The sequence below is a fragment of the Trachemys scripta genome, chromosome 2 (genome assembly GCF_013100865.1).
Source record: "Trachemys scripta elegans isolate TJP31775 chromosome 2, CAS_Tse_1.0, whole genome shotgun sequence".
NCBI lineage: Eukaryota > Metazoa > Chordata > Testudines > Emydidae > Trachemys > Trachemys scripta.
This window is the reverse complement of record NC_048299.1, coordinates 276,609,002-276,625,764: the sequence shown is the minus strand read 5'-3', so window position 1 is coordinate 276,625,764 and position 16,763 is coordinate 276,609,002. Positions and strand designations below refer to the sequence as shown.

Genomic DNA, 16,763 nt, shown 5'->3' with positions numbered 1-16,763 from the left:
TAGATCCCGCTTGCTGAGATGACTAAAACTATTAACTTTTCCCCCGGTTTCCATGAAAAACCATGAAGCAGCCGTCTAGATGCATCAGGAACGATGGCTTCAGAGCAATGTTCAGGGCAGCTGCACGGCAGTTACGAAGCCAAATATTTAATGACATTTTGGTACATGAAGTCAAGCCCACTTCACACAGGGATGTCAGTAATCAGGATTTTGCCTGTAAGGGGAACTAAAGCAGTTGAAAACCACACAAAAACACTCTGTATGTGTGCACCTCTGAGGAACATTTGCAAACAAGCAAGCTGTCAGTCAGCATCTCTCCCCTCAGTGTCTTCTCCCTCCTAGACCTGTCAGCTGCATTCCATCATACTGCAGAAACTACTGATCACAGCTGCCTCGAGGGCAGAGGTTGGCGTTACTGGCTCATCCCTTGGCCCATCACTAGTGTTTTTCTTTGGGGGGGGTTCAGCTCAATGAACGCAGAGGGATGGGCAGCATCGTTGAATCAGGGACAGTGCAGGCAAAGTCTGTGCCAAGCAGGGCCGGCTCCAGGCACCAGCCCAGCAAGCAGGTGCTTGGGGCGGCCAAGGGGAAGGGGCGGCATGTCCGGCTCTTCGGGGGCGGGTCCCTCACTCCCTCTCGGAGGGAAGGACCTGCCGCCGAAGAAGAAAGCGGCGCGGTGGAGCTGCCGCCAATCGCGATTGCGGCTTCTTCTTTTTTTCCGCCGCTTGGGGCGGCAAAAACCCTGGAGCCGGCCCTGGTGCCAAGTTGTGTGGAATTCTACCTGGACATTCTCATCCTGACCAGTTGTGGGCCTCCTTTTCCAGGCAGAAAAGAGCCCATTGGATATAGATTTGGCACCAGACTGTGGGTCAGGAGACCCAGCTCCAGCACTGACTTGCTGTGTGACCTTTGGCAAGTCACTTCCTCTCTTTGTGCCACTTGATCTCCTCCCACCCTTTGTCTCTCAAAGGGCAAACTGACAGGCAGACTGTTTCTCACTATCTGATCGTACAGTGCCTAGCACATCCGGGCCCTTATCTTGGCTGGGACCTCTATGCATCACTGTAATTCAAATCATTAACAACTGCAATGTGCAATTTTAAGCCCCGTTGGTTGGGAGATTTACCATTAACTGCAATGGGAGCAGAGTTGGGCATTTTTGAAAACCTTCCCCCAGAGTGCGGTAGGTTTCCATTGCCGATGCCGAGGGCACACTGTTTTGCTGGCAGGGACTGTTTCACTGGAGTTGCAGTCTTTCCACTAAGGGGTAAAACTGACGTCCCAGATGCTTCTGGCCATTAAATATCCCATTGCTCTATTCACAAGATTGCACGGGTTAGCTCCAGATTCCAATTTGTCTCCCCAAATTTCCCCTGAAGTCTCAACCGGCCACAGTATTCTTCTGCATATCATTTGCCAGATCTTGCACGCTGTGGCTGGGCCCTGTTCAAAAGATGCCGGGTCCCACCCAAGAGGTGGCTGCTCTTCAGTGGGGGTTGAAGTGAAATCTATCATAGACTCAGACTTTAAGGCTGGAAGGTACCATCATGATCATCTGTTCTAGTCTGTCCTCCTACACATCACAGGCCCCAGAACGTCACCCACTCACTCCTGTAGTATATGGCTTGTAAAGTCTCTGCAGCCATCAATGCATCTCAGTGAAGCTTTTTGTAGAGTAGAATACCCACTTTCTCCCCTATATGTTAGCATGACCTGCAGGGAAATGCGTGTCTTCATCTCCATATAGGGAGAGTCACTGCAGCCTAGCAGAAGGATATTAATCAGCCTCCTTAGCTTCTCAGCTCCTTTTGCCAGTTGCTCTCTTAACAGATCAGCTGCAGGGCCGGCTGTGATCTCTCTACTTCCTGGTGATGACGGTTGCAGCAATGCCACCTATTAGGAGACAAGACCCTGGGCACAGGGCCGGCTCCAGCTTTTTTGCCGCCCAAAGCGGTGGGAAAAAAAAAAAGAAAAACCCGATTGAGCTACCGCCGAAGTGGAAGCCAGGGAGTGAATGACCCGCCGCCGAATGGCCGCCGAAGTCTGAAGCGGACTGATTGAGCTGCCACCGAAGTGCCGCCCCAAGAACAGACGGACGTGCTGCCCCTTTCTATTTGCCGCCCCAGGCACCTGCTTCCTTTGCTGGTGCCTGGAGCCGGCCCTGCCTGGGCAACCCAAGTCCTGAAGGTATCTGCCCACAGGGCTGTCTTTGATTCTTTGATCTTCTCTGTCCTTCCCTGTTTAGCGTCAATTGGTGCAGTCAGTGTTTTGTTTTCTAGACTCAGTCCATCTGTGCTGTCCTGTGTGTTAATTGCATAGCGTTGGCACATTAAACAAGGTTTAGCAACCTGAACGCGCAGTTCTTCCCATCTGCTGATGTGTGTAGCACCGGGCTCCGTGTGCTGTGGCAATAGGTTCATTCATGGTCCTACCAGACACCTGCAGGAATTTGGACTGGGGCAGGGTAGAGGAAGTGAGGGGGCTGAACAGAAATGTGCTGGCAATGGTCATGGAGGCTATTTGTGACAGGGACACTTGTCCACCAGAAAATGGATTGAGGGCCCACTATCACGCCACACAGGCCACCAAGTTAGAGTGATTAGGGTTACAGGCAGCATGACCCAAAGATAATTATTCTCACTGCCATCACACTGAGTAGCAAAAGTAACTCTTACCCCCTGCTCGTCATTCAGCTCCAGTACGTCCCTTCCAAATCCCCAGAAGATGATAATCACTGATGTGACTCCAGGTGGTTTCAGGGACTTTGACCAGCCAGTCTATTCATTCGTTCTCACAAGGTCAGCTAAACCAGACTCTCTTGTTGAGATTACTATTTAACATTAGTATCCCACTTGTACCTAGCAGCCCCCGTTGAGATCAGGTGTTCTACAGACACAACAGCAAGGCACAGCTCTAACCCCAAGAGCTTACAATAGATGTTATGGCAATGCAATGCCTTAATGGTACAGGGACTGGCAAATACCAAGGAGAGAGAAAGAGAGATTCAAACCACTTTATAAATGTCTGGTATTCATTAATCATTACGTATCAATTAATTATGTGAAGTAATGGAGATGGGCTGGCAACTAGGGGCAACTCCCTGAGGTCCCAGGAGACTGTTCGCTAAGATGGGAGGGTTCTAAGCCAAGTACCCAGTGGCTTCCCAAACCAACACATTCCCAGGAATTACATGGAAGAAAATCCACAGGCAGAAGATCCACTGGTGCCCTCCTTGTTGTCCTGCCGGTCTCCCCTCCCCTAGGCAGCACAGCGGCAACAATACAGCCAGGACGTGTCAAGGGTTGAGTTCCCCTGGGCTGTTGGGGATGAGGACTCCTTGGGAGTCAGTGCCACTGGAAGTGGGATTAATGCCCACCAGGATAACTGCATGGATATAACCACAAATCTAGTCCCCACTTTTGCACCCCCCCCCTTTCCACTAAGGGGAAAGGGGGGATGCAGAAGTGAACCCCATCCTCAAGGCGCACCCACAGAGTGGCTTCTGATGAGCACAAGGGAGTTGTGGGTAACGCCAAGAGGCAGCCAGACCCCTTCACAACCTCTAGAGGGCATTCTGCTGAGCTGGAAGCCCCTCCCCCCCCACACCTCCACTCGTATTAAGCGGCTGGGATGATCTGGGCCCCATCATTTCTCTTTCTGTATAAATAGCTGTCATGCTTTCGTTAAGTAATTTAATAATGCCCTAGAAATATTGATCGATTTCAAGCGCTTCTCATTAAGAAAACAGCAAGTCGTTATTTTACCGGGTAATTAGAAACGATGGCACCGTTTGTTTTTCCTTCAGCTTCCAAAATGGACCAAGACTGGAAGGAGCAGAGTGTGGTATTAGGGGAGACAGCTTGAACGTGGCGAAGCAGGAGCTAGCTTGCTTGTCGCAAAGGATGAGCTTCTCAGCGTTGGATAAAAATCCTGCTAAGTATATCAGGGCAAAGAAGATTGGCATCTACTGCCCACGCAGGTCAATAGGCAGATGCATGTAGCTACTTCATATTGCACATGGCTCCGATCACAGACACTCATGCAACGGGTCAACAAATCTGTGGTTTGTGCTTAGGAGTTAGCACCTGCTCTTCTTGGCAGTAGGGGTTGAGCTAATCCTGAACCCAAGTCTGAGCTCCAAAGGGCCCTGAACTTGTTCCGAGTGGGACCAGGCCTACGTGTGCAGTTCAGGGCCGGTTAGGCACAAGAAGCGGACCTGTGGTCACGGTGTATTCTGGAACTGCAGCCCCTTGTCCCCAAGACTGTGGCAATGATCCTTGGATTACGCATAAATGGCACCTGGAGAGTCCGTGTCTCAGTCCGCTCCCAAGCAATCTAGAGGCAAGCAGCTCTCAGACTATTCCCATCCCGCACCCAGAAACTACCCACAGATTCTCGTCAGGACACGTCCGAACCCCACAAACCTTTGGGGTCAGTATAAGAAACTGAGGCCGGCTTTTGGGTGCTGCGGGGGATTATTGCTGGTGGCTGGGTGCAGGGTAGGGGGTAATAGGAAGGGGTGTGGAGGGCTGACGGGGTGATGGCTGTGGAGCTGGAGGTAATGTTCCATACGCAATCACCTGCCATCGCTGTAACAAGGAGATGAAGCTTACACACGTGGTATTGCCTCCCAGATGGGAGCAGAGGTGCTGAAATTCAAACGCCAAACAAACCTCCTCTCCCTATTCTCTCCTCGCTCTCTATTGATTACAGCTCCTGATTTTAGCAAGAGGAGTACTACATCATCCACTCCCACAGCCTCCGCTTCTCCCTTCCAGTCCCTGACACCTCCCGAACTGTGTTTCTTGACTCCTGGTGCAGTGGCCTGAATTCTAATCCAATTCCTCCACCACCCCCCAGAGCTGATCTGACAAGAAAAAGTGTTCCGTGCATCTCTCACAGACATGTCAGTGCAGAAATGACCTGTCTCTGATGAGAGATGATTTTGGAAGATGTGGGGCACTCTAAGAGGATGCCTTTGATATTTGAAACAAACACCAATGCAAAGACTACATAGCAATGTTGCAGTTGCCTGGCTTATTGGCATTGCGGCAGCGCTGCGCTGCACTCTGCTAGCTGAAAGGGAGAGCTGCAGATAAGAAAGATGTGGCATGCCGGTTACAGGGAGGGGAGCTTTAAATTGCACCTTTCTCATGGGACTTCAGAAACTACCCAGTCACTAGTGCAAACGTTAGCCCCAGGCTGACCTTGAATACTAGTTACAAGGTCTTCCCCTTGCCCTGCATGAGAAGTGACACCGGCATGAGCGTATAAACTAGAACCTTGGTGCAACTCACAGCATGCCTGGGAATTCCCACGGTGCATTAAAAAATCTGAACTCAGGGTCTTGGAGGCAAAGTGACACCATGGGATATGTTACGATACAAGGTGCAGATAGGGAGCAGGTTCAGAAGTTTGCTGAGAGCTAAGGCACTGGAGTTGCCATTGAACTACAGCCCTCTGAGAAGCTGCAGAAGACAAACCCAGAGTCCCCAACGGTGACCTGAGGGCACTAAGAAGGGCTGCACCCAAGCTCTGCAGACCAATGGTCCATCTACCCAGTACCCTGTCTTTGAACAGTGGGCAATGCCAGGTGCTTCAGAGGGAATGAACAGAACTGGTAATCATTGAGTGATTCATCCCCTCTCATCCAGCCCCAGCTTCTGGCAATCAGAGGCGTAGGGACACCCAGAGCATGGGGTTACATCCCTGACCATCTTGGCTAATAGCCATGGATGGACCTATCCTTCATGAACTTATCTAATTCTTTTCTGAAGCCAGTTATAGGTCTGGCCTTCACAACATCCTCTGGCAACAGGTGAAGAAGTACTTCCTCATGTTTGTTTTAAACCAGCTGCCTGGGTTACCCCTAGTTTTTGTGTTCTGAGAAGGAGTAAATAACGCTTCTCTACTCACTTTCTTCACACCAGTCATGATTCTATAGACTTCTATCATATCGCCCATTAGTCGTCCCTTTTCCAAGCTGAACAGTCCCAGTCTTGTTAATCTCTCCTCATATGAAAGCAGTTCCATACCCCTCATCATTTTTGTTGTCCTACTATGCACCTTTTCCAATTCTAATAGACTTTTTTTTGAGATGGGGTGACCAGAACTGCACACTGTATTCCAGGTGTGGGTGTATCATAGATTTATATAGTGGCAATATGAACTTTTCTGTCTTACTATCTATTCTTTTCCTAATAGTTCTTAACATTCTGTTCGCTTTTTTTGCCTGCCGCTGCACATTGAGCAGATGTTTGCAGAGAACTATCCACAATGATCTATTTCTCGAGTGGTAACAGCTAATTTGGTACCCATCATTTTGTATGTATAGTTGGGATTATGTTTTCCAATGTGCCTTACTTTGCATTTATCAACACTGAATTTCATCTGCCATTTTGTTGCCCAGTCACTCAGTTTTATGAGATCCTTTTGTAATTCTTTGCACCCAGCTTTGGACTTAACTATCTTGAATCATTTCATACCATCCACAAACTTTGCCACCGCACTGTTCACCCCCTTTTCTACATCATTTATGAATATGTTGAACAGAACATGCCAAGTACAGATCCTTGGGGGACCCTGCTATTTTTACTGCTTCCCACTGTCAAAACCATCTATTCCTACCCTGTGTTTCCTATCTTTTAACCAGTTACTGATCCATGAGTGGACCAGCCATCTTTTCCAATGGCTGCTTATTTTGCTTAAAATCCTTTGTTGTGGGACCTTGTCAGACACTTTTTGAAAGTCCAAGTACACTATATCCATGGTGTCTCCCTAGTTCACATGCTTATTGACTCCTGTAACAGGCTGTACTCTAATGTTCTTCCTTTTTATAAGATTACGATAAACTTTGTACAAAGTATACCTTGTGAGCTATCATTTGAAAACTCATAATTTGCTGGTTATTATTGTCCTTGGTAAAATAGGTGTGGCGACCTTGTAGGTAAAGTTATATGATTCTACTGTATGACTTTACTGAGACATGCTCCAAGTTTAGAAAAGCAGGCAGAAACCAGTTCCTCAGAGACAAAAGGCAAACTGACACCTCAGCCAAGTGTCAACAAAATCCAATGGACCATCCCCTGGTCAAGTGGCTATTCTTTGGCGGGAAGAAGGGTATGAGCGAAAAATCTACATCTTGACAATGGAACAGCTGGAGGTTCCCCTGTATGCAGACTGGCTGTCAGCTGAATCCCAGCCGGAGATGATTCTCAAAGAGGAGGAAAAGATATAAAAATGAGGAACAGAGGCCCCAAATCTCCCCTCTCCCCTCATCTCTCCTCATCAACAATGTTTGAAAGACAAAGGAAGCAATACTGAGGAGGGAGGGATCCTGGCTGAAAGAATCCAGCCACACTGCTGTAAGCATGTGGTCAGAGAAACCTTTTTGCTGTCAATTGTTAAGTTAGGTGTTAGCTGTGTTTTATCTTTTCCTTCTTTGTCACCAATTCTGACTTTTATGCCTCATTCCTTGTAATGGCTTTAAATCTTTTTGTAGCTAATAAACTTGGTTTATTGCTTTAGCTAAACCAGTGTGTGTTTGGATGGAAGTGTTTGGGAACTTCCATTTGAGATCATGAAACGACGGACTTTCCATGAGCTTGTGTTGCACGGAAGAGAAGAGCTGGGCAGCACAAGATGCACATTTCTGGAGATGAGTCTGGGACTGGGAATTTGCTGATTTTGCTCTGCACTACAATTCAAGAGTGGCTGGCTAGAAACACTCATATAACTCAGCTGGGAGTAATTGACAAGCTGGAGGCTGTGTAAGGCGGCCAGACAGCAAGTGTGAAAAATCGGGACAGGGGCTGGGGGGTAATAGGAGCTTATACAAGAAAAAGACCCAAAAATCGGGACTGTCCCTATAAAATCGGGATATCTGGTCACTCTAAGGCTGTGTGTGAGCAAAGCCAGGAGTGGGTGCTCTCACAGCAAAGCAGTGTAAAAAGTACCCCAGATTGGAGAATTGAGGGGACACAGCTGTTTAATAGTCTAGATTGTACCCTACGGAAAGTCAAAACTCCCTCAAAGAACTATAATAGATTCGTAGAGGTAGCCTCAGTTTTCTAGCCTAGTCTACAAAATGGGAAGAAGAAGATGGGTTTCCCTCACAGGGGGGATATGAGGCTACATTCATTAATCGGCAAAGGGGTTTGAGATCACAGGATGGTGAACAGAAAATGCAAACTATCTCATTGTTACCACTGCGTGAGTCCAAAGTGCCCTGTGAGCTGGCCAGCAGGAGCTGTGCTAAGCTTAGCCCAGTTGGAGACAGCTCTGTGTCTACATTGGCAATCTTAACTAATGTCCTCACCCACCCAGGAGCCCTTAAGCATCTCTGTTTCAGGCTCGTCTCCAGCGCTTTGAGTAGGAACAAGCCATAACCAAGTTGATCATTTTTGAGAATCCCAGTTTCTTTATGCAGAGGGCAAGTTAGTACACCGTCCCCAGCGGGAGGAGGTATCCCATGTTAAATTGATACCACACTTGATCCTGGCCCACAATCCTGTTGGGTACCTTTCATGCTCAGAATGCGTCCTGTTACTGGAAAGGGGGTTTCACACTAGGGGGAGGTGTGATGCACGGAGACGAAACAAACCCTGGCTTCAGCTCTACTTTCACGCTGCCGGCTAATCCCAAGGGGCCTGTCGTGATGTCGTTATTTGCTGTTCCACTGACTGGCCGGCAGAGTGCCACTGGTGAATAAATTGTGGGTGACGAGGGGGAAGAGAACTCAGTTCAAAGGGAGGGTAGGGAGAGAAAAAAAAGTCCCGTGGTTGCCTTGACCGTGGATGATCTCGTTTGGGTCTGTGTTTTAACCGCTCAGGGTGCCTTGCCTTACCCGCTAATGTATGGACCCAATTCTGATCTCACCCTGGGTTTATATGGATGTGACTCTACTGATGTCAGTAGGGCTCTATTGCATTTAAACTGAGAGCAGAATCAGGCCCTCCTCTCTCAATTCAGGCTCCCTCTCATTGCTGAAGTCATTGCAGCATGGTTGGGAGGTTTCGGGACGGGGTGTATCTGTGTCTGTGTCTGTGAATGCATCGGGAGGAGGGTCCCTTGTGTTTAATAGAAAGTTTAGGGGGGGGAATTAAGACTGTGGAGGCATTTGAATCTGGATTCAGCCTCCCACTCCCAAGCTGGTCCCTATTCCTCTAATGGGCCAAACCAACCCTTTGCAGCCAAACAGCATGAAATGTGGGATTTTCCACTCCCCAGCTGCGCACGCAGGTACGTTTGTGCGCAGGTAACACATCGCCCCAGCTAAAGGGAAGGGAGCACAGCCCCAGAGAAGGGAGAGGAGTAAACCTAAAGGGACAGGTTGAGCTCTCGTGTCTGCCTGAATAATGCAAGGAGTGAAATATTCTGTTACCAGCCTAGGGAGCAGACAATTAAAACGCTACTTGAAGCAAATGTCTCCTGACTGTGGCGCAGAATCTCAATTAGCCCGAAACATCTTATTGCACTTAAGTGCACGTTAGCGACATCGCAGGGAGGAGAGATGGCTTATGCCAGCCAATGAGGATCATGTCTAGGGGCCTGTCCTTAAAACGACGTGTGATCGCTGCGTGACATTTTCCCGGCTTAGCACTTCAAGTCTTCTAGTAGTAACCTCTAGGAGCCAGAAAAGCATATGCTCTATGTCCCTTCATTTAAAACAATCTCTCTCCTCCTCTGTTAATCCCTTCTTTTCTCTCCCTTTTTCTTTACACTCATTCCCTCTCTTACTCCAGTCCCTCTTTTCTTTTTTCAACTCACTCTACTAATAACTCCATCCTTCTCTCTCTTTCTCCCCATACCCTCGACACCACTCAAGTTCAAATTCAGATCACTTTACTGACATGGCAAGTTCCACAAGCACTGTGAACATATGGTGGGTGGGGAGGGTGGACGCAGAGCAGTCATCGACAGAGAGGCATTGATTGCTGAATTTACAGCGTATTTCTAACCTGGCGGCAAACTGCAGCACAGTTCTGCCGCTTCTCTCCTTTCTCTTAGTCATTAACTAGTTTTTCTCCTCCACTTTTTAGCACAAAGCCTGTTATTTCCAGAAAATCTCTCCCTGTCTTCCTTGCATTTTGCAGAGCAGCGAGTATAATGCTGCTCTTTTGTTCTCTCCACTCCTGCGCTGCTGGCAAAGATCTACCAGTTTAATTCGTATGGACCAGGTCCTATCCTTGAGCGGTGGCCACTGGTGAGGTGTGGTCTGTGGCTGGGGTTTGGCCCTGTTGGGAGGTGCAGTGATGGTTTAGGGATCTAGAACAGCGTATCTCAGCACATTGTTTAATCTACTCTCTCTGGTAGTCAATACCCAGATTAGAAACTCTCCAGGGAAGTGTCCCGGGGTATACTATTCACCACTGTGGCCCTCTTGCCAGGTCATTAAAGTTTTCCCCTTCTGGGGTATCAAAGTCCCTCTGGACAAATTGTCTCAGGCCATCTTCTGATCCTCTACCCAGACTATGCCACTTCCCCAGTGGCTTGTCGGTGAACCCAGACCCGCCCTCTACTCCGGATTCCCGCCTAGGGACCTTATGCCCAGCAACTACCATCTGTTCTAGCTCCAACCCCGTTGCTGTTTCCCTGGGCTCTTTCCTACCTCTCTTCTCTATCTTCTGGCCCACATCTGGGTTTACCCTGCAGCCACTCCCCACAGCTGCCCTAGAACTCCTCCTTGTATCTCGCCAAGTCTTCTCCTCTCTAGGGCGTGACTGCAGAGCTCCCGCTTCCTGGGTTTACACCAGCTCAGCCTGTCCCTGCTCAGTAAAGCTCCGATGGACGATGAAGCCCATCAGCCCTGACTCTCCTTGAGGTGCAGCCTACATGGTTAATTGGTCCCTTCTGAGCCCCCTGGTGTGGGGTGAACACCCCGTCACGGGCAGACCTGTCTTTGTGTTCTGAGTTTGAGCGACACCTAGCCCAGTGGGGTCCTGAGCCGTGCTCTCCAGAGTCAATACCCATTGGCCAGATCCTCAGCTGGTGTAAATCAGCATAACTCCACTGAAGTCAGAGTGGGCCAATTTACACCATCAAGGGATCCAGCCCACCGACTTCACTCTCCTTCTTTAAAGTCGTTTCTTCACATCCCTGACCAGCTCATCTCCCTGATGGTTTCTCTCTGGGTCATACACCGAAGGCCACCATTCATCCAGATCTCCTGCGCTTGAATTCCCAACTCCATGGGAATTCATCTTAACAGAGGTGCATGCAGCCAGCCAGCAGCCAGCTGATATCTTTACAGACCTACTCCTTTGTCTGCCACAAGCGTACGGTGCATTTCGAGATTAGAGACATTGCAAAATGCCCCAGAAGGACCTTTGTAGTGCACAGTGGACAGGCAGGCCAACAGGTTCCTACCGGTGCCACATGCTGATGCAAAGGGCAGGAATGGTAGCCATCTACCAAGGATGGAAGACATTTAAAGAACTGACAGCCAGGGAGGTGGGGTTGTCCCCGGGTTACAGATGGTCTGTACAACCCTCTACGTGCTCTTTTGAGGGCCAGGCATTGGGAAGGACATCTCGTTGCAACACTGTTCTTAGAATGAAAAGGTTGAGTAACCGCTGCTTTCAGGATCGGATCCCAGCCTTGATGTAAATAACGGGGAGATACTGCAGTGAGTGGGTTTGAAATACAGCAGCTGTCACGCAGCCATCTGAGCCAGTATGAGCCAATGCGCCAACATGGCGGCTGGGGTGAGGTACAGCTGGAGGTGCTATCACTACAGTCTCTGGGCAAAGCACAGAGGCTGAAAACATGGTGGCAACGTCTTAGGAGGGCATTCTTTTAAGAGGTAAAGGTGTGTGGTCATTACAGATCCCATAGAGCATTTAATCAAAATGGGGCAAAATTTCGGCACTCCTGGCCAGATTCCGGTTGTAGGTGATATTATTATTATTTATTTGTATAACCAGCCACCAAGGAGCCCTTCATGGACCAGGACCCCAGTGTGCTCAGGGCCGGCTCTGGAGTTTTGGCCGCCCCAAGCAGCCAAACAAACAAACAAAAAAGCAATTTGGTGGGAGGTCCTTCGCTCCAAGCAGGAGTTAGGGACCGTCTGCCGAATTGCTGCCGAACAGCTGGACATGCCGTCCCTCTCCGAAGTGGCTGCCCCAAGCACCTGCTTGGTAAGCTGGTGCCTGGAGCCGGCCCTGAGTGTGCTAGGGGCTGTACAAACACAGCACAAAAAGACTGTTCCCGATCCAAGGAGCTTACAAGATGAAACAACTGATAGATACCGACAGACCAATGAGGGTACAAGAAACAATGAGACAATATTGGTCAGTATGATGGACAGTGATCTCAGCATACCAGCACTCTAACTGTTGTCCTTCTATTTCTACCTGTTAATTGCTACTGGAGTTAGAGTACCAGGCAGCATAGGTTAAACGTCCCTGCCATCCTGTGAAATGTATCAGGGACATCGAAATAAAGGGTACCTGCTATGTTGCTCAATGTACCAGGCACACCTGGTAGAATGTCCCTGGACGTACCAGTTAAACCCTAGGCAGACCAGCATTTGCCATTCTGCTATATATTCCCCAGCTCATTTCGGTAGAATGGCCTTGAAGTGCTGCAGAAATGCGCAGGTAGATCTAGGATAAGAACCCCTGCCGGATTGCCCTCTGTGGCCTAGGCCGAGCTTATGTAAGAGATCGCCTTCCACTCTGGGATGACGAGTGTGGGCGACAATGCGGTTGCTCAGAGATCATGGAATCCTCTACCACAAGGATACAGCTCAGCCATGCAGGAGAGAGCACAGGGGGCGCAGTTTGAGACTATGGAATGAACTCACCCAGGAACTAAGGGCCATTCAAAACCTCCCCACCTTTCCCTCTAACTGCAAGACACACTTCTCTGACTTGCTTTCTCTAACATAAACACACAGCAGTATGCACATTTTAACACCCTCACCCCCCAAAAACCCTACCAAAACAAACCACTCCACTGCATCCACAACTCCTCCCTCCCAGGGAGATATGGGAAAGAACAAACCACGCATGACAATAGTCACGTCACTTAACGGATCAGCGTTCATGTTGCGTTCCCCGTCAGTACCCAGGCCGGGCCGGGGAAGCGAATGATCCATCCAGTGGACCAAATTCAGTGATGAATCATGGTCATGTGTCACCTGAGGCACATTACGCGTACGCTACGAACAAGATTCACCACTGGCAAGCGCTCAGAGACTACGGTGATGAAGGTGGGATAAGAACCTCGGGGTAGATCCAGGATTGGGAGACAGGCGGAGGTGCAGAGTGTAACACGGCTTATTATTGCTAATTGTATTACAATAGCATGTAAAGGCCCCGCCCAAACTCATGAGCCCATTGTGTCAGGTGCTGTACATACACAAAGGGTGAGAGCGGAAACAGATGAACTGAGACAACAGTTGTCTGAACTGGTAATAATCTCTGGACTCCCAGGCCAGTACCTATTCACCAGCCACACTGCCTCTCTCATTGTAATTACTGAAATGGGACATTCAAATGTGACCCAGCCTTCAAGATTGACAGCTGGGATCTATCTATCTCGGGTATTACATGGCCCCCATGACAGCATCCTCTGAGTGCCACACAGTCTTTAGTGCATTTATCCTTCCCCCATAAGTTAGGGAAGTGGTAGTGAAGTACAGAGAGACTCAGTGACTTGCCCAAGGACACAGGAAATCTGTGGTGGAATAGGAATATTTTATCTGTGTCTTACCTGAAATTTTTCTTTCTTGGAGTGATGAGGTCCACAGATCCATGACACTGAGCAGCGACTCCAATGTCTTGGATCTTTGGACCTCATTATGAATAAGAAGAGAATTAAACTGAGGTCTCGAGATTTCCAGGCTAGTATTCTAACCACTAGGCCATGCTTCCTCATAAGTTCTTACCCGTTAATAATTCAGACTAGACTCAGTCACTAAAGGGCATGCATTCCTGAATGCCTCAGCCCTCTTCCCCTGCTGGGTTTGAAGTACAGGCTCCAAACACCAGTGGTGTCTCAGGTACAAATTGCGACAACTGAATCTTTAAAAAAACATCTTAATTATATCTGTTTCTAAAACCACTGCTGAACCGACAAAGGTGTTTGTTAGATTTGCTGTGGCCGGAGATGGAGGGGTGGCTCAGTGAGGCTAGAGAGTTCTGCATGCACAGGGCTATTAATCTTCCACCAGCAGGTCCTATTACACAGCGAGCCACACATGATCAATAGTGGCTCTGTTATTTTTCCACACTGTCAATTAATCTTGTCCCCATGGCACCTGAAGATGCTCTTGTGCATGTGTGTGTGTGTGTGCGCGTGTGCGTGGGAGGACACAATCAATGGTGCCAACAGAACAGGCACCACAATGGGGATTTGAGGAGATTCGCAAAAGGTTAAGATGCTATTGACCTAAACAGGGAGAGATGTGAATAAGGTCAAAGATGTCAGTTGATCTTCCCATCTTCCTGCCCCCACATGACCTTCTGCTGGATGGGCAGTTCCCCCTAACTCCCATCACTCAGCAGGCATTCCCCCCTCTCCAAGAAGGCCAGCACCCAATTTGTAATTGTAAGAAGGCCCATGACACATCATGAATGGGATTTCAGCAAAGCAGGGTCTGGTGAATTCAGCTGTTAAACACTGATGTGCCACAGGGGGCTTCCAGGAGCTCCTTGTTAAACTGAATGGGTCTGATTTCCCTGACTGTGATAGAGTCACCTGTTCTCTGATGCCGCTAAAGCCTCCCTGATAGAGATGCCTTAGTCCTAAACCTGAAAGAAACACTTCAGAGGAGCAAATCAAAAAAGCTAACTGAATGTGAGGAACCACTAGGACAGGGATAGATAATAAGACAGAGAATATCATAATGACACTATCTAAATCCATGCTACGCCCACACCTTAAATACTGTGTGCAGATCTGGTCACCCCATCACAAAAAAAGATAGATTAGAACAGAAAAAGGAGCAGAGAAGGGCAACAAAAATGATTAAGGGTACGGAACAGCTTCCAAACGAGGAGAGATTAAGACGAGTGAGAGTGTTCAGCTTAAAAAAGAGACAACTAAGCAGGGATATGACAGAGATCTATAAAATCATGACTGGTGTGGAGAAAGTGACTAAGGAAGTGTTATTTACCCCTTCACATAACATAAGAACCAAGGGTTGCCCAATAAAATTAACAGACAGCAGGTTTAAAACAAACAGAAGGAAGTACTTCTTCACACTGCACACAGGCAACCTGTGGAACTCATTGCCAGGGGATGTTGTGAAGGCTAAAAGCATAACTGGGTTCAAAAAAGAAGTAGATAAGTTCCTGGAGGATAGGTCCATCCATGGCTATTAGTGAAGATGGTCAGAGCCACAACACCACGCTCCATGTATCCCTAAACTTGTGACTGCCAGGAGCTGGGAGTGGATGACTGGGGATGGATCACTCAATAATTGCCCCGTTCTGTTCATTCCCTCTGAAGCATCTGGCACTGGCTACCGTCAGAAGACAGGATACTAGGCTAGAAGGACCATTGGTCTGACCCAGCATGGCCATTCTTATATTCTTAAACCTTTGGAATTTGGAAGGGACCAGATGCACTGAATGGCAAATATTTCCAGAAGTCACCCTTTTCAGTCACCTGTAAAAGATCTTCACAAGCACATCCCACGCTGAGCTAGTATACTCTGTATAGCTTGTAGGAACAACACATGCCCCTTAATCTAAACTGTCTGCTGAGCCATGATGCCTCCTCACTCGGGCATGGCTATTGAGAAAGGTTTCTGTTCAGAAAGGCAAGTACTAGACAGAGTTCCTACCCAAGCCATGGCTATAACAGATTTGTTGGTTTGTTGATAATTTCGAAAAGTGGGAAAAAATCATTTTGGGTCAAACTGATTTTTATTTTTCCGTTTTGGGCAAATCAAAACATTGAACATGTTTGGTTGCAGGTTGAACACACAATTCATTTTGATAACATTCTGTTCTACACAGGAGCCTAGATCACCGGAGTATCTGACATTTCGTGGCTATTTTGACCATTTTTAAACATTTTGGAATTTTTGAAGACACTTAAAAGACATTTCACTGTGAAGTAATTTCAAACCGGGTTTGATTTTGGAAAGGTCAGAATGAAACTCTGCACTTTTTCCTGTGTGTTTGTTTTAAGCGAACAATTTGGCGGAATCGACACAAATTCGCGAAAGGCTTTGATGTCACCGAATCTGCGTTTTTCGCCAAAAAAAAACCTTTGGCTAAAAACATGCACCCACCTCATGTCACAACACAGCGAGTATCCCGTCCTGACACTGTTGACCTCACACCCTTGGGCTCTGGGCCAGGTTGAATTTCCACTCCCACCAACATCCCTAAAATCCCCCTGAACACGATCCTCATCCTCCCACTGCTCCCTTTGCTGGGGCAAACTCTCCGGGTATCACCTCTCCTCTGTCAAGGCCCTCACTCACATCCCCCTACTGGAAGGAATCATTGAGTCACTTATTGCACCATGTGAGCTGGGCCTTGCTTTAAAACCAGCCCAGGAGAGACTCGCTCTACTGACCTTTCTCAGGGCCACAGCAGTTTTCAAACACATTCCTGACGGGTCCCCCTGTTCCTCTTTGCTCCACTGAGGATGACTGATCCGTGGGGTACTTTTTACCCATCAATTACTTACACCTGCTCGGTAATATTTCATTGTAGAGTGGGCTTGTTGTATGCTTGTAATATTTAATTCTTATAATTCCACCTCTGGCAAGCAGAGGCTCCTGCGAGCATGAGATTACATCT

The 16,763-nt window shown here is 48.2% G+C and overlaps 1 protein-coding gene across 1 annotated transcript in view; it reads right to left on the bottom strand.

Moving 5' to 3' along the window:
• Positions 1–16,763, bottom strand: part of ADGRB1 (adhesion G protein-coupled receptor B1) — a gene marked incomplete in the record, with an annotated part of 371,095 nt that overhangs the window by 213,411 nt on the left and 140,921 nt on the right.